This window comes from Eutrigla gurnardus (genome assembly GCF_963514095.1).
Source record: "Eutrigla gurnardus genome assembly, chromosome: 21".
In the NCBI taxonomy this organism is placed as follows: Eukaryota; Metazoa; Chordata; class Actinopteri; order Perciformes; family Triglidae; genus Eutrigla; species Eutrigla gurnardus.
Window position 1 is genome coordinate 2846855 of NC_139932.1, and position 5670 is coordinate 2852524.

A 5670-nucleotide genomic window follows, 5' to 3' on the forward strand; every position below is an offset into this window, starting at 1 on the left:
GGAGAGGAGTTTGATTCTCTGGACTTTACCTGTGAAGCAGCAGCAGAGGAGAGTCCAGATGAGGACGGAGGACAAAGTCATGTTTTTGATGAGGACCATTTCTGTGTCTTCTGTTGTCATGAAGGACAGCTGTCAGTCCTCCAGGGTTCAACTCTCAGGACTATAAACTCTCCCTGATGCAAAGTGGCTCTCTATGGAAATGCTCTGACTGACTCCAACAGGGACTTGGATTACTCTGATGATGCTGTTTATCAGTGGATCAATCACTTTATCAGAGTATTGATCAGGAATGTGTCAGTGCTCATTTGTTTGACTCTTTGCTTTCAGTTTGATGGACAAAATGAAACAAAGTTACTGCCCTTCATTCCTCATAATCTTCAATAAACATGAGTTTATTCTGCAATACAAGTTATTAAAGAACTGTTTTTAAAAGTTGAACCTATAATATTTGAGAACTTTCCAAATACATCTTAAGTTCAGCGTTTAACGTTTAATTTTATGACTGAAGAATCTTTTTCCCAGACTGATCATTTTAAAGAAATTAAACATATTTCGTTCTTTTTACAAAAGTAGTGCAGTAGTTAACAATATTAATTTGAATGTGTCGGTCATGAAGCCTGACTGTTCAGTGATGATTCCTACTTACTTGAGGACAACAAAAACATATTTATGAAGTTTTGGCATGAAACAAGAAGAAATTAAAACAGTTAAAACAATAAAACCCTCAAAATCTTCCTCTTTACTGTAATATTTTGAACTATTAAACCCAGAAAGTTTCAGAAAAGGCGGTTAGTTTCAACTTTTTACCTATAGTTCTGAAACATGTCTGTTGTCATGGTTCAGCAGTGATGCCTGACCGTTGCCATGGTTACAGATTGTTTTGAGTTTGATCCACTCTGAGGAAGACCAACAGAACTAGTAGCCTCCTCTGCTGCAGCCTCATATGAACTCTATGAATGTCTCTCTGCAGTGGGTGGAGTCGTCCCCACACTGACGGTGCTGCCCCCCTCCAATGAGGAGCTGCAGCAAGGGAAGGCCACGCTCATGTGCATGGTGCTCGTCTTCCTCTCCCTTGAGCTGGTACTCATCTTCCTCTCCCTTCTCCTGGTACTCATCTTCCTCTCCCTTGTGCTGGTACTTGTCTTTTCTCCCTCTTTCAGGCATTTTACTTCCTTTCTTTGTGTTGCTCTATTTTGTTCCTTTTCCGCACAAGATCAGCCCAATAAGATCCTCTTTACTGGATACCATATGGTCATGCCATTGAAAGAACCTCAACACCTGAGTGTGTATCTGAGGTGCGATTCAGCTCTGACTGATCTATTTGCATAACTTCAATCAGCTGTTTTTCAGGAGCAATGGAGAAGAAAAAGATGAACAGCTGTTCACTTTGACTGTAGCCTGTATGTTGTTGAACATGATATTATCTGTCCTAACATAAAGGGCCCTAGTTTCGTACACCAGGCATAGTCGGGGCGCAGCGCACCTGCACCACGCTGACGGGGTGTGTCCGCCTGGACTTTACAAGTTTGGTGCACGCCGCAGTCTAGCGCAGGCACGCCTTACGTCACTCCTACGGTGAGCCAAACTGCCACTCCGCCAGCTGTAATTCGCCTTGCACCGAGAGTAGACCAGGTTGCAGCTGGCGGGCTTTCGGCGCAGTCTTGGCGCGGCTTTTTGGCACGAAACTTCCACAGCGCCAAGCTGAATCTGTGATGCCTCCCCCTGCTGCGCCGCCAAACCCATCTCGACCCAGGCGATCCACCAAACTGCCAAACTGAACGTGCGCAAGGCTGCGCTGGTCGAAACTTGCATTGCACCGGCTCCACCACCCTGCGCTGCGCCACGAAACTAGGGCCCAAAGTGTGAAAGTATTTGTAAATTTGGCAATAAAAATACGTTTTTTGGTCTTGGTTGAGCTTGTGTGTAAAATAAGTTCAAGCATTTTAAAGTTGTTTTAAATGTACATATTGTGTGTCAAGGCCCAGCGATAGACTGGCATCCTGTCTTCCTCTACACTGCCTTCACGCAATGACAGTTGGGATTGGCTCCAGCCCCCCCGTAACGCTGAATACAGGATAAGCGGTAGACAATGGATGGATATTGTGTGTCAAAGCAACAAGAAATGTGTTAATGTGTTGTTTTAATCATTGCTCAAACTTCTGAAGAATTCGGAACACTTGGTTTTAGAGATAAAGTTTAATGCTTTGGTGATGGGGAAGATATAGGTTGTAGCTTGGAGTGTGTGTGTGTGTGTGTGTGTGTGTGTGTGTGTCCTCAGTGAAGTGTATCAGTCTCTGCAGTAGCTTCCAGCTGCAGCTGTTCAGTCTGACTGAGGGAGGTTTTTGTACGACGCTTTTTCACTGTGTGAACAACCACTGGCTGTTGATGTAATGTTCACTCTGACAGTAGTAAACTGCTGCATCTTCAGTCTGGACTCCACTGATGGTCAGAGTGAAGTCAGAGTTTGATCCACTGCCTGTAAAACGATCTGGAGTCCCTGATTGTCGAGTGCTAGCATAGTAAATAAGTAGTTTAGGAGGTTCTCCATCTCTCTGTTGGTACCAGGCTAAAAGGTGGCTGCTGCCGCTTACATAAACATCCTGACTGGTCCGACATGTGACGGAGACGGAGCCTCCCAGAGCAGAGCTCACTGTTCCAGGCTGAGTCACTGTGACCTGTCCTCTGGACTCTGAGGACACAGAGACAAACACATAAAGCAGCGTCATGGTTTCATGGGCTTCATTTCAGAGGGAAGGATGTTGATAGAGGAGAGGAGTTTGATTCTCTGGACTTTACCTGTGAAGCAGCAGCAGAGGAGAGTCCAGATGAGGACGGAGGACAAAGTCATGTTTTTGATGAGGACCATTTCTGTGTCTTCTGTTGTCATGAAGGACAGCTGTCAGTCCTCCAGGGTTCAACTCTCAGGACTATAAACTCTCCCAGAGCACTGGAGCATGGTGCTGCTGATGCAAAGTGGCTCTCTATGGAAATGCTCTGACTGACTCCAACAGGGACTTGGATTACTCTGATGATGCTGTTTATCAGTGGATCAATCACTTTATCAGAGTATTGATCAGGATTGTGTCAGTGCTCATTTGTTTGACTCTTTGCTTTCAGTTTGATGGACAAATGTTTCTCCAGAATATTTGATGAAATCATCCTAAATCACAACCACACAAACCGACATCACTGTGGGACAAAATTAAACAAAGTAACTGCCCTTCATTCATCATAATCTACAATAAACATGAGTTTATGATCATTATTTACATTTGACAGGATTTATTGGAGAGTTGTTTGTTGCTTTACCAAAAGAGAAATCATCCTTCCTCAGATTTTTAAAATTTCACAAATAAAATGTTCTGAATAGTTTATGAATCAGTTTAAGACATTGTAACCAGTCATTACATAAACTGGGTGAACTGGGAATGTGTGTGGTGAGATTGTTTGTGTCAAAGTCAGAGAGCCGTGTCTCTCTACAGCCAGAGGTTTTTGTACGGCGGCTCCATGACTTTGTATCACTGTGGTGGACTTTTGGTGGAGGAACCAGACTGGATGTTGGACGTAAGTAAATAAGTCATGTTTGAAATTCAGCTCTTTGATGTTTGAGGCAGATACATATATCTTGTTTTGATTGTAATGTTTTTCATATTCATGTTTTTATTTCTCCTTCTTTATCATGGAGACTAACTCAGAGCAGCTTTACTCAACATTTCTTCACACATTCCAGTCAAACTGACATTTACAAAGCTTTCAGTGTGATGAAGATAAAACTTTAAAATGTTTTACACGACCAAGTCTAAATGTTCTTCCTCAATAATAACTGTTGGTGCATAATCTTTTCATCTTGTCATTTATTGTGTAAAGTCTTTTAAATAGTTTCAACAGTTTTTAATAATGACTTAAATCTACATGAAGACATTTGACCGTATCAGTTTATTTTCTCTATTTGTTCATGTTTCCACTAAATCATTTAAAGTCATGTTCAGGTGTTGATGTTTCATTTCCAGTGTAGTTTGATATATTTCAGCTCATTCTGTACGTTGGTTCTCTCTGTGCTGATATGCATGAGAGGCTTCTTAAAGGGAAGTGAAACAATGTGTGAGTGAGTGAGTGACTGCTGCAGCAGAAAAACCATCTGGCAGAAAGTCCTTAAAGGAGAAGATGAACTCTCACACGGTAAAGGTGTCCAAGTGTCTGGTGGTTGATGGACAGCTGTGTGGTCCCTGTCCTCTAAGCTGATTGGTGTCTCCTAGGTGATGTCCCTCCCACCCTGATGGTGCTGCCCCCCTCCAGTGAGGAGCTGCAGCAGGGGAAGGCCACGCTCATGTGCCTGGCCAACAAGGGCTTCCCCTCAGACTGGAGTCTGGCCTGGAAGGTGGACAGCAGCAGCAGCAGCAGCTGGGAGGAGAGCAGGAGCCCCGGGGTGCTGGAGAAGGACGGCCACTACAGCTGGAGCAGCACCCTGAGGCTCCCTGCAGACCAGTGGAGCAAGGTGGGCTCTGTGACCTGTGAGGCCACCCAGGGCTCCCAGACTCCGCTCTCAGAGACACTGAGGAGAGACCAGTGTTCCCAGTCCTGAGCTGACTCACTGGGACTCTGCTACTGGTTTCACTCTGATACTGGCCTCAGTCTGCACTCTGTGACTATCTCTCTCTGTCTCTCTCTCTTCATGTTAGCAGAATCATTTCATCTTTAACGATCAGTAATGTTTCAATTCTCAGTAAACATGAACAATAAAGACGTGATGATGAAACAAGTTGAGTCCAAGCATCTTATTACAAGAATACCTGCTGTCTTTAGTGATCACAGAAGATCCCTTAGATCCACTGACACTGAGTTTGTCTCAGGGTAAACTTACATGAACTGAATCATTTTATCTGACTTTTTTAGGAAGAAATGATGGACTTCTGTTTTTAATCTTCGTTAAACATAAAGAGACAATATACTTTACAGTTTCTTTAATTGCTTAATGACAGCAGGCACAACTGAAGTCTCATGTGTAAAACTCCTGGTCCGAGCACAGGTCATCTCATGCCTTGACTACTGCAACTCTCTCCTGGCTGGACTCCCAGCCTCGGTGACTAAACCATTGCAGGGTATCCAGAACACTGCAGCACGCCTCGTCTTCAATCTACCCAAATTCTCCCATGTGACCCCCCTCCTCTGTGACCTCCACTGGCTCCCTGTTGCAGCACACATCCAATTCAAGACGATGGCACTGGCCTTCAAGGCCATCAATGGATCGGCACCCATCTACCTTCAAACACTGGTCAAACCACACACCCCGAAGCGAGCACTTCGCTCCTCCACTTCAGCTGGCCGGCTGGTACCACCATCGCTGAAATCAAACAAATGTCGCTCAGCAAAGTCCAGACTCTTCTCCGTTCTGGTCCTCAGTGGTGGAACGAACTCCCGACCAATGTCAGGACAGCAGAGTCATTTGCCATCTTCTCGACTCACCTGTTCAGACTTCACCTCGACTCTGCATAGCATGACCTATAGCCTCACCTGATTGGTCAATCATTCTTTCTTTTTTTCACCAAGGGAGGCCAGCGCAGCTTGGCCTCCTCACAGACAACAGAGTGCGGTAACATGTTTTCAACGCTCATTCCCCCGTAACATTTAGAGGGGCGCTGTTTTACACATCATGAAACGCTCAATAATTAA

At 44.6% G+C, this 5670-nt stretch overlaps 1 gene segment (V, D, J or C); it reads left to right on the top strand.

Moving 5' to 3' along the window:
• The first annotated feature begins 3407 nt into the window (after positions 1–3407).
• LOC311031961 (Ig kappa-b4 chain C region-like) lies at positions 3408–4624 on the top strand. The segment is given in 2 exons: positions 3408–3564; positions 4257–4624.
• The last annotated feature ends 1046 nt before the right edge of the window (positions 4625–5670 follow it).